The sequence below is a fragment of the Triticum aestivum genome, chromosome 4B, assembly GCF_018294505.1.
Source record: "Triticum aestivum cultivar Chinese Spring chromosome 4B, IWGSC CS RefSeq v2.1, whole genome shotgun sequence".
NCBI classification, from domain to species: Eukaryota; Viridiplantae; Streptophyta; class Magnoliopsida; order Poales; family Poaceae; genus Triticum; species Triticum aestivum.
In genome coordinates, this window is record NC_057804.1 from 579,768,364 (window position 1) to 579,782,796 (window position 14,433).

The 14,433-nt window shown below is 51.4% G+C and overlaps 1 long non-coding RNA gene across 4 annotated transcripts in view; it reads right to left on the reverse strand.

Annotated features, from left to right (window-relative positions):
• Positions 1 to 11,774, reverse strand: part of LOC123093379 (uncharacterized) — a 20,267-nt gene extending 8,493 nt beyond the window's left edge. For 3 of the 4 annotated variants that reach the window (XR_006445319.1, XR_006445318.1, XR_006445317.1), the window contains exons 1-4: positions 11,096 to 11,774; positions 10,915 to 10,988; positions 10,146 to 10,272; positions 9,316 to 9,407 (exon numbers count right to left, since the gene is read on the reverse strand). This is a non-coding gene — a long non-coding RNA (uncharacterized lncRNA). Of the gene's footprint in view, positions 1 to 7,475; positions 7,721 to 9,315; positions 9,408 to 10,145; positions 10,273 to 10,914; positions 10,989 to 11,095 lie in introns of those variants that run through there. The other variant, XR_006445316.1, reaches the window with a different exon arrangement.
• Positions 11,775 to 14,433: the final 2,659 nt, after the last annotated feature.

The following is a 14,433-nucleotide window of genomic DNA, read 5'->3' on the forward strand; positions in this document are numbered from 1 at the left end:
TGCGAGAGAACCTTCTTCTCCTTTAAAAGAAAAAGAAAGAAGAGAAAATAATAATATGGAGCTCTTCGGCTCGTTACTGCTTATCGGATGTAAGTGCTGCACAAAGTGTCAGATAATCACATGCAAGAAAGGAATTAACGCATGAAATGGACAAGCTGTGCAGAGCACATGGGGTTTTACTTATGCACGGGATCTGCGCCCGGCTTTGTACAAAGGATTACATGCAACAGCGGCAAGACTTGTACAAAAGGTGGTTGCCGGAACGGGTTCCGGCAACCGCGCCTTATGGGAAAAACTTACGAAGATGTTCTATGTTCCAGGAGTTGCTCACTGGAATGCCATCTTCGGTCTCAAGGCGGACAGCGCCAGGCCTTGTGACTTGTCTCACCCGATAAGGGCCTTCCCACTTCGGCGTCAACTTGTTGGAATTCTTGGCGGACTGAACGCGCCGAAGAACAAGGTTGCCTTCCTCGAAGCTTCTGGCTTTAACTTTGCGGCTATGATAGCGGCGCAAAGCTTGCTAGTATCGAGCAGCTCGTACAGCAGCCTGAAGACGATCTTCCTCAAGGAGCAGCGCGTCGTCTTGCCGCAGCTGTTCTTGCTCAAGCTCATCATAACCGAGCACTCGAGGTGATCCGTATACGAGTTCCGTGGGGAGAACTGCCTCTGCTCCATAGACTAGAGCGAAAGGTGTCTGGCCAGTGGCTCGATTTGGCGTCGTTCTGATCGATCAAAGAACGACTGGCAGCTCCTCGATCCAGTTCCTTCCGCACTTGTGCAGCCTGTCGAAAGTTCTGGTCTTGAGCCCGCGCAGCACTTCAGCATTTGCCCTCTCTGCTTGACCGTTGCTTCTCAGATGAGCAACAGGAGCGAAGCAGACCTTGACGCCAAGGTCTTGGACGTACTGCATGAAGGTGCGGCTCGTGAATTGCGTACCGTTGTCGGTGATGATCCTGTTAGGGATCCCGAAACGGCAAACAATCGATCTGAAGAACTTGACTGCTGACTGTGCTGTCACTTTTCTCACTGGCTGCACTTCCGGCCACTTTGTGAACTTGTCGATTGCGACGTACAAGTACTCAAAGCCCCCGACAGCTCGGGGGAAAGGGCCGAGGATATCGAGCCCCCAGACCGAAAATGGCCAGGATAAAGGGATTGTCTGGAGAGCTTGAGCTGGCTGGTGTATCTGTTTGGAGTGGAACTGGCACGCTTCACACTTGGTTACTTGTGCAGTTGCATCCTGGAGGGCTGTCGGCCAAAAGAAACCTTGCCGGAAAGCTTTGCCGGCAAGTGCTCTTGCGCCTATGTGGTGGCCACATATGCCTCCATGTATCTCTGCCAACAGCTTTTGTCCATCTACCCGGCGAATACACTTCAATTTCACACCCTTGAGTCTTCTTCTGTACAGTATGCTATTGACAAACTGGTACATACTTGACTGCCGGGCTACTCTTTCCGCTTCTTCTTGTTCTTCGGGAAGTTCTCTTGTCTGAAGGAAATGGACAATCTGTTGTGCCCATGCTGGAGCCTGTGGCTCGACAACAAGGACTAAAGGCACATCTTCTGCTGCGGGAACATCTGCTTCTACGGCAAGGACTTGCGGCCCTGCCGGAGCTTGATGTTCCCCGGCAAGCTTGCCGGAGCAAAACTTGTCGGGAGCGTCTGCTTCAACGGAACAAACCATAAGGCTTGGCGGAGCAGACTGCCCCTCAGCATCTTTGGTGTTGATCTTGGGGACTTTCTTGGCGGCGGCTTCGGGGAGCTCTGCCGAAAAGTAGTCACCAGAAACCAACTTCCTCTTCTTGCTTTGTCCAGTTGATGGTGTTACGGATGGTTGAGTCAACTTAAGCACAAAGATCCCTGGTTCCACAGGTAACTTTAGTGCGGCGCACTTTGACAGGCCATCAGCAATATCATTCTGAGCTCTTGGGATATGCTCCATTTGTAGGCCGTCAAAGTGCTCCTCTAGCTTCCTCACTTCATCGACATACGCTTCCATCAACAGACTCTGGTAGTTCTTGTTCACTTGTCGGACGACAAGCTGTGAGTCACCCCTGACAATGAGCTTCTTAATCCCAAGGTCTGTTGCGATTCTGAGACCGGCAAGCAATCCTTCATACTCTGCAGTATTGTTGGTTGCTTGCTCTTTGAGAAAGTGCATCTGGACTGCGTACTTGAGGTGCTCTCCGGTGGGTGCGACAAGTAGCACACCTGCACCGGCGCCTTGCAGCGAGAAGGCTCCATCGAAGTACATCAGCCACTCTTTGTTTGCCTCTTTGACGGGGATGCGCGTTTCTGGAATTTCTTCATCTGGGGTTGGCGTCCACTCTGCTATGAACTCTGCCAATGCTTTGCTTTGGATAGTTGAGGTGCTCTCAAATTTGAGGCCAAAGCTTGACAGTTCCAGCGCCCATTCGACAATCCTGCCTGTTGCTTCTGGATTTTGCAGTATTCTCTTCAGCGGAAAGCGAGTGACGACTGTGATCTCATGTGCTTGGAAGTAATGGCGCAGCTTTCTCAAGGCCATAAGGAGGCCGAAAAGCAACTTCTGCACACCAGAGTACCTTGATCTAGCCCCCTGCAGAAGAGAACTGACAAAGTAAACTGGGCGCTGCACCATTCTCCTTGGCATTTCATCATGCTCCTGCGCAAACCCATGTTTGTCGGGACCAGAGCTTGTCGGCGAAGCCCCCTGCTTGTCGCTGGATGGATCTGCCGTGGTTGCTGGCTCATCCTCCGCCTCCCTCTCCGCCATTAACGCAGCACTAACCACTTGATTGGTTGCTGCTATATACAGCAGCAACTTCTCTTGCGGCTTAGGTGCGACAAGCGTTGGAGTGGAGGACAGGTATCTCTTCAAGTCCTGCAGCGCAGCCTCCGCTTCCGGAGTCCATTTCATTGGACCTGCCTTTTTCAAAATTTTGAAAAATGGCAGGGCGCGCTCAGCAGATCTAGAGATAAACCTGCTGAGAGCAGCCATGCAACCGGCAAGCCTGCGTACATTCTTGACGCGCTTTGGCGCTTCGATCTGCTCGATGGCTTTGATCTTGTCGGGATTGGCTTCAATTCCCCGCTGAGACACAAAGAACCTGAGAAGCTTGCCGGAAGGGACTCCAAACACGCACTTCTCGGGGTTAAGCTTGAGGTTGATCTTGCGCAGGTTTGCAAATGTTTCGTCTAAATCTTGAATCAAGGTCGCCTTGCTCTTGCTCTTGACCACTATGTCATCCATGTAAGCTTCCACATTTCTGTGTATTTGTGGCTCAAAAGCATGGTGGACTACCCTTGCGAATGTTGAACCAGCATTCTTCAAACCGAAAGGCATCCGTACGAAGCAGTACGTGCCACACGGGGTGATAACGGTTTTCTCTTCATCTTCTTCTGCCATGAAGATCTGATGATATCCTGAGCATGCATCAAGAAATGAAAGCAAATCACATCCGGCTGTGGAGTTAACAATCTGGTCAATACGCGGCAAGGGAAATGGGTCTTTGGGACAAGCTTTATTAACATCAGTGAAGTCAATACAAAGTCTCCATTTCCCATTAGCCTTGCGCACAACAACAGGATTGGCCAACCACGTGGGATGGAGTACTCCTCTGACAAGGCCTGTTGCTTCCAACTTCTTGATTTCTTCTGCGATGAATTCTTGGCGCTCTACTGCCTGCTTCCTGACTCTCTGCTTGATGGGCCGCGCATGAGGACAGACAGCAAGGTGGTGCTCAATCACTTTCCTGGGAACACCGAGGATATCAGACGATTGCCACGCAAACACGTCGACATTCGCCCGCAGGAAAGCAACGAGCGCGCTTTCCTATTTGGGGTCAAGAGTGGCGCTGATGGTGAAGGTACCACCACTGCCATCCTCCTTGGCGGACACCTTCTTGGTCTCAGGTGGAGCTGCCATTGCCTTCTTGCACTTGCAGGTGGAGCTCGATGGTGCGTCATCGACGGTAGCGCAGCACTCCGAAGAGGTGCGCTTGCCGGAGTGGGCATCGGAGCTCTTGCCGGCTTGGTCTTCTTCTTCCCCCCGGGAGCTTCAGCGGCAAGTGTCCTCCGTTCTGCTGCGGCTGCTGCTTCCCGGTAGATCTTGTCGGCACAGATAAGAGCATCCTTCTTGTCGCCAGGGACAGAGATGACACTTATTGGGCCTGGCATTTTCAATACGTTGTACGCATAGTGAGAGGCTGCCATGAACTTGGCGAGTACCGGACGGCCAAGGATTCCATTGTAAGGTAATGGAATGTCGGCAACGTCAAACGTGACCCTCTCAGTCCTGAAGTTCAGCTCACTGCCAAATGTTACCGGCAACGTCATCTTTCCCTTTGGCTTGCTCCTTCCCGGGTTGATTCCTTGAAATGTGCCGGTCTCTTCGAGCTCGCTGTCAGGGATCTGGAGTTTCTGGAGCACCGCTGAGGAGATCAGATTCAAGCCGGCCCCGCCGTCAACTAGCATCTTAGTGACCTTGAAGTTGCGGATTGTTGGTGAAACCAACATCGGCAAGCACCCGACCGCAGTTATGCGATCCGGGTGGTCCTCAATATCAAAAATGATAGGCGTACTGGACCATTTCAGAGGCCTGCGTGACTCGACGGGTGGTTCTGCTGCATTAACTTCCCGTACCCACTGTTTGAGCTGGCGGTGCGAGGCATGCAGAGAAGCACCACCGTCAACGCACAGGACCTCTGTGGCTTTCTGGAACTCCTGCTCATCAGTCTCCTCATCGTCCATATCTTCATCGTCGTCGTCATCTTCATCCTTGTCGCGGCCTCGAGGAGGTCTGTCTCCTTGCCGCTGCCTTGCCGCGGCGTCCTCCTCGGCCGGGACGTTTCTTGCCGGACCCACCAGCTCCTTCCTGGTCCTTCTCTTTGTCGCGCCGCTCGTATTCAGCTCTATGTTGCTCAACAAGCTGCTCGACCCTCTTGCAGTTCTGAAGATCATGGCCCTTGGTGCGGTGAATTTTGCAATACTGCTTGCTGGTGCCGTCTTGCTTGTCGGCGACCGCCACCTCCGCGGCAACCTCCTTGCCGGAGTCACCAGCTTTGGCTTCCTTGGCGCCGCCACCGTTGCCGGACTGCTCAACAACTAGCACTTCTTTGCCTTTCCTCCTTCTGTTGTTCCGCCGACGGTTTTTCCTTGTCGGGGCGGCATCTTCGCTGTCAGATCCTCCCGCTCCTATATTTTCTCCGGGGAGTCTCCTCCCTTCCTCAGCACGCGCACACTTGTCGGCCAGTGCATATAACTCACTGACGTCCCTGATCTTGCACATCGCCATTTCCTCCCGCATGCTGCGGTTCCGCACGTTCTGATGGAATGCGCTGATCACCGCGGCAGGGTGGACGTCTGAGATGTTGTGCTGCACGCTACTGAATCTCTGAATGTACTTGCGCAGGGGCTCTCCTTCCTTCTGGGCGAGCAGATGAAGATCACTCTCCTGGCCATGAGGCTTGTGTCCGCCTGTAAAGGCGCCGACAAACTGATGGCACAGATCAGCCCAAGAGGATATGGAGTTGTCCGGCAAGTGCACGAGCCAGGATCTGACATTGGGCTTGAGCACCAGCGGGAAGTAGTTGGCAAGGATCTTGTCATCTCGTCCCCCGGCAGCTTGCGCCGCAATGGTGTAGATGCTGAGGAACTCTGACGGATGCGTCTTGCCGTCGTACTTCTCCGGTACGTCTGGCTTGAAGTTCTTTGTACTGGGCCACTGGACTTGCCGCAGGTCACGAGTGAACGCAGGACAACCTACCGCGTACGGCAGATCGCCTAGTTCCCCTGGCGCATGCATGTCAACAGAGGGCCCAGCGCGCTTGTCGGATTGACGCCGCGCTTCTCTTCGGCGCTCGATGCGGGTTCGAGCGTCCTCTTGTTGTCGATCATGAAGAACTTGGCGCTGATCGCGACGAGCTCGTGGATCCGACGATGCAGTGGAGTCGCTGTCGAGGTGGATCCGGCGAGTCGGCAATCTTGGCCTTCGGGGCGGTGTTTGCATGGTAGTTGCACCTCCGCCCGTTTCGTCGCCACCGGCTCGCGTCCGGCGGTCCTGCGGTGGCGGCGACGCGCTCGGCCGCCGTGGAGTGTCGCCGTTGGCGTAGCCGATGAGACTCTGAATGGTGGCCCTCCATTCGTCGATCTTGTCCGACGTTGGAGGGTAATCTAAGAGAAGTTGAGCTCGCGCCAAAGCTTCTGCTGGGGTGGTGGGTGGCAGTGGCGGACGGCGCGAGGAACGGGACGTGCTCGAACTTCTAACTATGTTAGAAGGAGCAGTATTCCGTCCAGGCGACCGTGCCCCGCTCGTGCCAGCACGCTAGCGTGCATGCTGGTCTTGAGCGGCCCGAGATCCACCAGCTTGGTCTTGGGCTATCATGCGTATGGCACTGCTAGCGCCATGACGCTGTTGATCTTGCGCCTCCTGAGAGTGACGTGGAACATGTACGGTCGCCGAGGTTTGTGCAGCCTTGTTCTTGGACCTGGCGGCATCATGGGCTTCCTCGTCGACGTCCTTTCTTCCGCCGGCGTCCATCCCGCCACTCGTTTGCTCCAACGGTGGCGGAAGTGACGAGGATGGAGCAGCCGCTGCCGAAGTCTTCTTCTTCGGTGGCATGTTGATGAAGGGAATAAGGATCTAGCTCGTGTGAACGCCGGATCAGGTTCACGCAATCTCGACGCACCCCTATCTGGCGCGCCAAAGATGTCGGGGAAACTGATCCTCGAACACCTATGGGGCCGGCGGACCGGGCCCCTTACGGTTCGGCGGGGGACGGAGATCGCACGAAGAGCAGATCGAGGCGAGGCACACGAGCAGTTTACCCAGCTTCGGAGCTCTCCAGAGAGATAACACTCCTACTGCTGCTTGTCTGGTTGTATTATCTGGTGTTCTTGCTCTCCAAAGCGAAAGTGTGATGTTCTCTGGGCTACGGATGGATCGAAGCAAACTGTCTGAGGCTTCGAACCCATGAGCCGAACCCCCCCCCTACGTTGCGCATGGGCCTCCTTTTATATGCTAAAGGGGTCACCGACAGGTGGCAATGCAGAGGAGGGTAAAAACGTAAAAAGCGAGGTAGTTGATACAGTTGCTTGTACAGTGCACCCTACCTAACCCTGACGGCAGGGGATAAGGGCATTAAATGCCCGTCTGAGTCGCCCGAACAGTGCAAAAAAAGACCGTTAGGGGCACCAACGTTCACCACGATGGCGATCTTGTCAGCTTCGCATGCCACTGCGCACCGCTGGCTGCACAGCCTCCCGCCACGCACGTCCGGAGGGGCCCCCAGAGCGACACGTTGGTGAATGCGCTGGAGCGTGGACGCAGAGTGGCCGCCTGCCGCGGCAAGCGCCTTGCCGCTGTTGTTATCTTGTCGGGTCCGGAAGCTTGTCGCTCACCGGGCTTCGAGGTACCTTGGTTTGTCTTCCCGGCAAGCTCCTCTTGCCGGGGCCTTGTTGCCTTGCCGGAGCGCGTGGCGCGTCGCGGCAAGTTTATTAGAGCGCCTTGGTTGGCCTTCCCGGCAAGCTCCTCTTGTCGGGGTCTTGTTTCCTTAGCTTAAAATACTTTGTTCTTGGATGGCTCCAAGGGAACCTTGGGGGATCTTGGCGATCGCCCGGCAAGCCTCTGCCGCGGGGTGCTGCAACTGCCCGTGCACAAGTTCGGGGTACTAGGGTACCCCTAATCTAGTACACCGACAACACTGGCACTACTCTCACTCAAACGATAGTAGCATAGGGCCTTGAGCAAAAGGAAAAAGAAACACAAAGATTTAGTTAGTGCCAAGAACAAAGAAAGTAAACTTACTATATATAGCTAGGAATGACAATGTCCAAAATCAAATTAAAATCTAGCAATCAGATCTAGTTGTTCATTTTCGGCCCAATGGATTAGAGAACATATAGTATAATTCAACCCTTTGTTTTGTACGGGGGTCTAAGTAATCCATCAGCAGCGTACAATAGTTGGTACTCTCGTAAAGAAATATAAGAGCGTTTAGATCACTAAAGTAGTGATCCAAATGCTCTTATACTTCTTTACGGAGGGAGTACTCATTATCTATGCCCATAAGAACTTCCCCCACAAAAAAAGGATCTTCACACGAAGGAAGCAGCATACAAACTATATATCCTCATAAGAAGCTTCTCTTCCACTTGTAATATAATAAATAAATGGTTTGACACTGTATAAAGAGAACTTTCCTGCTACGTGAGAATTTTTTCCAAGCGAAATATCCAGACTGATAAAATTTCATCACCCTTTTATGCACCATCTATTTATTCGAGACAGGTTTTAGCATCACACGGCATACCATAGCTAAGAATAGAACTAAAAAGTTGCAATGAAATTTAGAGCACCACAAACAAAATGGTGCTCCAAATAAAAAATTAGGGGAATTCACCAGCTCTACAAGCCTTAAGAGCACGACATGTGCATAGATAAAAAGCCAAACGAGATAATCAAGTCAAAATCCTAGCTTTGACTTTAAGGGTTCTGCAAATTCGGTCCAAATAGCATGAATAAGAAAATGCAGAACTGTTATTCCAAAGACCTGGAAAGAAATAACACTTCCATAAAATTGAGAAATTAAAATCATGTAATACTCCTTAACAACCGGTATATGGATTGAAATTAACCTCGAAATAATATATGCATTCAGATTTAACTACGCATGTTTTCAACTGAATAAATAGCCGAAAGCAACAACTGCACGAGAGAGAAAGAGCGGATCCAACTAAGGAAATGCAGTACCTGTTCTATCAGAGCTAATCATGCAAAGCTAGCGTAGCGCCATTCCCGTTTTCTTCTAACCAGATTGTTTAAAAGACTACTCAAAATGTTAATTAAGAAAATCCTGTGGACTATCATGAAACACACAAGACAGGGATAACCCATTTGTATTGTCTACTGTAAACTGGAATACATCTGACATCACATCTAGAGAATCGCTTTGGACAGATATTACGCAGCCGCTTCAACATAAAAAAATATGAAAGATAATAGACAATTTTTATAGTTCATCCTTTTAGTTTAAAACTATGAGAAACAACACAAATGGAAAAAAATGAGGCAGCATTTCAGAACTACTTTAACAAAATGGCATTCAAATCTTTCAATACATAGCTATTTCTTGTTACTTCTATTTCTTGTTCTTTGGCACATCAATTTCAGTTGTATATACCATAGGCCGATACATTTAAGAAATGAGGAGAAATGAAAGGGACAGTGACTACTGTCGAATATGGCCAATGTCTAAAGATACTAATCACAGTCACAATTCCCTCTGGAGATTAACTGGTTATCACAAACACATGGGGAAGAAGGTCGCAGCTCACCTATGGCATAGAGCTGGCATAAAAAGAAGTAGGAGCTCATCATTCCCCATACTTGAACATGCCGCCACCAGCCAATTAACATTCCATTACTCCTGAAAAAGTGTAAAGCAAACAAATATGAATGCTTTGTGACTGACCAGCAAGAATTAGAAAACAAATTCTTATAACCGAAGGTGCTCTGAACCCAAATCTTCTCTTCATAAACATGGAGAAACTCTCGTGAACAAAATAAGCTTGCGACATATAAAAAGGTATTATAAGAAAGAACACCAAATAGGAGCTAACAAAATTAAGTTTAGAATATATATGCTAGCAAATCAATAACTGTACAAAAATATTGTAGGCCAAATCAAATTCATATAGGCCACTAACTAAACTGACAAGAACCAAAAATATATATTGGTCTTGTTATTTCATTTACCCAAATTAAGACTGGCATTATTTAAACAGAATATGCTTAGAGCCTATTTCTGATTTAGCCAGAGCAGGAGAACATCTAATATAACAAGATAGCGGGGCGAGGTGTTTTTATAATCATCATAGGACTTAAAATTAGATGGCAAAAACATGTATGGACTGAACTCTTCAGCAAAATAATATATGTCTATTCAAAGCTATATGTTTCCAGATTGTTTAGGATTATTTTAACTGCTTTGACATTTCCCCCTCCTTGATTAGAGGTACAAATCATAGGATTCGGTGTACCGAATTGATACTACATATATAGTACATCTTTGTATGTACTTTACAAAAGTACCTCATGGGCTCCTATTACCAAGACCGGTAAGGAAATTGGGCAACTATGAGATGGATAATTTTTTTTAACTTACTGATGATAGGGAGGTCCATTTCAAGCTCAAGAAGCTTAAAGCCATCCATGTCTGGCATGTGCACATCACTGATAACAAGATCAAATATGTCCCTGTTTTCCCATAGCATCCTCAGTGCGATAACAACCTGATTCGTCACAACAACAGGTTACTCTTCCAAAGTGGTAACAATACAAGAAAAGGGAAATGGTCCTATGCATTTTTCATGACAAAAAACAGATGCCTCGCATCTTTTGTACTATAAAATCGGTATCATAAATTCAGGTCATGCAATCAAATGAATCTATCCATCTAGAGGTAGTCAATCTTTGGCTACAGGCAGCATTTGTATATGATGCACAGTACACCAAATCTAGTTGTGAGCTGTGACAACTACCAACAACAACAAAAATTACTGGTCGTCCTAGACACTGAGGAATAGGCAAATTTTCTGAAATAGAGCAACTAAAATTGACCATGCTTGACCCAATAGCCGGCTCCTAGACAAATTACAACCCTGAGCTGCAAAATAGGGCGAGGTATGAGGTTCAAGGGAGAATTTAAGGATCCTTCATTAACAAACAAATGCTACAATTTTATCTGTTTTGTTTTCTATATGCGTAGTTGAACATGTACAATCAGCAATCTCAACATTCAGTTATGGCACTGGTTGAACATGTACAAATACGTGTCTTTGTTAAGCTGCATCATAGGATCGAACGCACTCTGAATATGCAATTGTTGAATATAATAAGCAAGTCCCAGAAAACCATGGATGCGTGTGACACACCTCACGCATACAGTGCATCCTTGGGCTCCAATGCAGGGGCACCTTCACATCCGAGTGAGCCTCGCATCTACGAGCTGCAGTTCAATTCGAAGTTCAGACGCAATGGCATGATGTTCCGATCTAGGATACGCAACTCGAATGGATACAGTGTAGCAGGGAAGCGGGAGATAGGCTTGCTCACCGTAAAGCGTCCCAGCCACCTGGAGAGGATGAGGGAGGAGGACGGGTGCCGCCGGCGGCCTGGAGGAGGAGCGACGACGCGGTAAGAAGACAGGCGCGACCACACCCGAGGAACGATGGCGGGGCGAAGCGGCCGCAGTGCGCGAGAGAGGAGGGTCGCACACCTCCTATCATGTGCACGCGAAGACGACGGCGGCGGCATGCCGGCTGGACGAAGGAGACGGCGGCGACATCATGGGGTTGATCGATCCCCGAGGCATAGTGGAGCACCATGGCGACGGTCTCCTCGACGGTGTTGGATCTGGCCGTCGGCGGCGCGGACGGCGGCGGCGCTGCGGGCGTCCTGGACGAGGTCGCAGTGGAGGTAGAGCCAGGCAGCGAGGACCCGCGCGTATGGGAAGGGCTTGGCGAGGAGGTCGCGCATGCAGGAAAAGACCTTGGCCGGGCGGCGCGCGCTGACGCCGGCTGCTTCCTCGTCATGTCCGCGCACCGCGCTCCTCCTCCTCTGCCTGGCCTCGATGGGGAGGAGGAAGGATGGCGGCACAGCGCGCCTGACAACGGGGAGGAGATGCGGGAGAAGGAGGACGGGCAACGGCGGCATAGAGGAGGAGAAAGGGGGAAGGCCACCTGAAGAATGGCGGCAGATCGAGGAAGAGGAGCGTCTGTGGTGAGAGGAGGAATTTTTGTCGAAAAGGACCACCTGCGCGAATGAATTGACAAAAAAGACCACCTGCTGATAAATTTGACAAAAAAGACCCCCTCAATTGTGGCGGCAAGTGCGGCACGCGACACGTGACACCTGCCACCACGCAGCGAGGCGGCAGCACTGTACCGCCTGGCAAAACGGGAATCTGCGCTGGAGACGGAACGGCAGCGGCGTGTGGAGCCCGGCCGTCAAGGGGCGTGGCGGCAGTACTGTACCGCCTGGGCCCTGCCGCCTCACGAGCTGGCGGCACCCTGTTCATCGCCCTGCTGCTAATGCGTGCTACGGAGCCGGCTATCACAAATGATGCGCAGTGCATCGTGGTCGTCTACAATCAGTGCCGAAAAATATGAAACGTTGGGAACCAGTGCCTCAAAGCAGACGAAACTCGCGCTGGGAATCAGTGCCTCAAAACTTGTGGCCGCATGCGCTTTGTGCTTTGCTGGACTTGTGCATTCAACGGCAGCGCCATGCGCTTTGCCATGCAGCAGCAGTAGCAATCAACAGCGGTGGCCGGCTCCGTAGCGCGCAGTTGCAGCAGGGCGATGAACAGGGCTGCCGCCAGCCCGCGAGGCGGCCGGGCCCAGGCGCTACAGTACTGCCGCCACGCCCCTTGGCGGCCGGGCCTCACACGCCGCAGCCGTTCCGTCGCCAGCGCCGATTCCCGTTCTGGCAAGCGGTACAGTGCTGCCGCCTCGCTGCGTGGCGGCAGGTGCCACGTGTCGCCTGCCGCACCTGCCGCCTCAGTCGAGGGGGTCTTTTTTGTCAAATTTATCAGTAGGTGGTCTTTTTTGTCAATTCATTCGCGCAGGTGGTCTTTTTCGACAAAAAAATCGAGGAAAGAGGGCGAATGGGAGCACGAAGAGGCCAGCCAAGCGCCCTCCCCCACCTCATCGATGCACGGACGAACCAGCGTCAACCACGCACATGGCCAGGACGTGAAATCCCAATATTACCCTCCACGGGGCAGGGGAATTTCGGCGATGGCAACGAGATCTTTTACCGCTGGAGCGTGCCGACGGGCCGTCTGGGACGCGCCACAGCCACAGAGAATGACATGCAGGGCCTACCAAATGGGCTGCCCCACAAGTCAGCGAGACCCAGCCAGGAGCCACAGAGTGAGCAAGAGCGAGCAAAACGAGTAACTATTCATTCCAGCAGTGTTCATCTCAGATCCGACGGCCCAGGTTCATCCAGGTCTTGATCCGACGTCAGAAACATATCAAGGGAACTGATCCAACGGCCCAGAATCACTGATCTCTGAGGAGGCTTGTAGAGACCTTCTTCTCTTATTTCTGGATTTACTGTTTTCTCCCCCCTCTTCTCTCCGGTAGACCCCGAGACCACTGCTGATGCCCCTATGATCAACTACGTCGACGACGACCCTCCTTCTCGTCTGAGCAACCAGGCAAGCCCCCCTTTGATCATCCCGATATCGCCCATTCTATACTCTCATGCTTGCATTAGATTTTGCTATTGTTATTGTTTGCTCCTATTCTGATGCATAGCCTGCTTTTGTACTTGCTATTGTACCTTACCTGCTTATCCTAAACTGCTTAGTGTAGGTTGGTTAGTGATCCATCAGTGACCCCCACCTTGTCCTTCTACCCCTGCTTCATCATCGATGACTCGATCAGCGTGATCGACGACCAGAGCCCGACACCTCACATCACATCACGCCCCTTTTGTTGCTTGACTCTGCAGAGCTACTATCGAGTGCCAAGGGTGATCCCTCATAACGCACTCTTGATGATAATTCTATAGTGTAGCTATTGGGTCGTGGCCATCGAGGGTGATTTCCTCTTTCACCATTCCTGATACGGCTTTGTCATTCAACACCTCAAGTGTGAACCTCGAGGGTGGTCCCTCTTATGTTCACCTTGATGATTACCTTGAGTGGAATCCACCGGGGGTGATTCCTTGGGTTTTTCCCTTGATATTTGGACACACGGTAGCCTTGACTTACTTGAGACCATTGTTGAAGTCGGGTCGGCCCTGAGGGGTACCCGCGAGTTGATGTGAAAGTCGGGCGGGCCCATAGAGCACCTACGAGTTTTCCATGTGGCACGGCCGGGCAGTCTGGGCCCTTGTCGTAAGTCCAGGAGACGGGGCGACGGTGTCAGGACCCCGACTCCATGTCACATCGACCTAGCCGGTAACACCCCATATCACTTTGCGGCCTCACGCACGGTATCCCCACGGGTGTCGTCTTACCTTTTCCCGGGACCGTTTGCGCCTTTTGGCTCACGTATATGATAGTGTCGCTAGCATCCATATGATAAGGAGCCTGGGCTGACATGACTAGTCGTAAACCCAAAGTGGCACAGACTTACAGGGACAGGCATCCATGACCCAGCTTCGAACGTGTCGGTCATCAGCAAGTGGGTCCGGGCTGTAGCACTGGGCTAGCAGGACTCCGGTAAACCGGGCTGTAGCGGGCTAACAGGACTCCGGTACTCAAAGCGTGACATTTCCCCGAAGGGACAGACACAGGAACGAAGAAGGACACATGCCGGCCAGCCTAAGTGTTCCAAAGCAGTAGCAAGCTACCATGGCTCAGCGGTAACACTAGGAGACATTTCCCGGTAAGAGAGGCTACTAAAGATAAACAACTAGATAGTCAGATCCCACACATA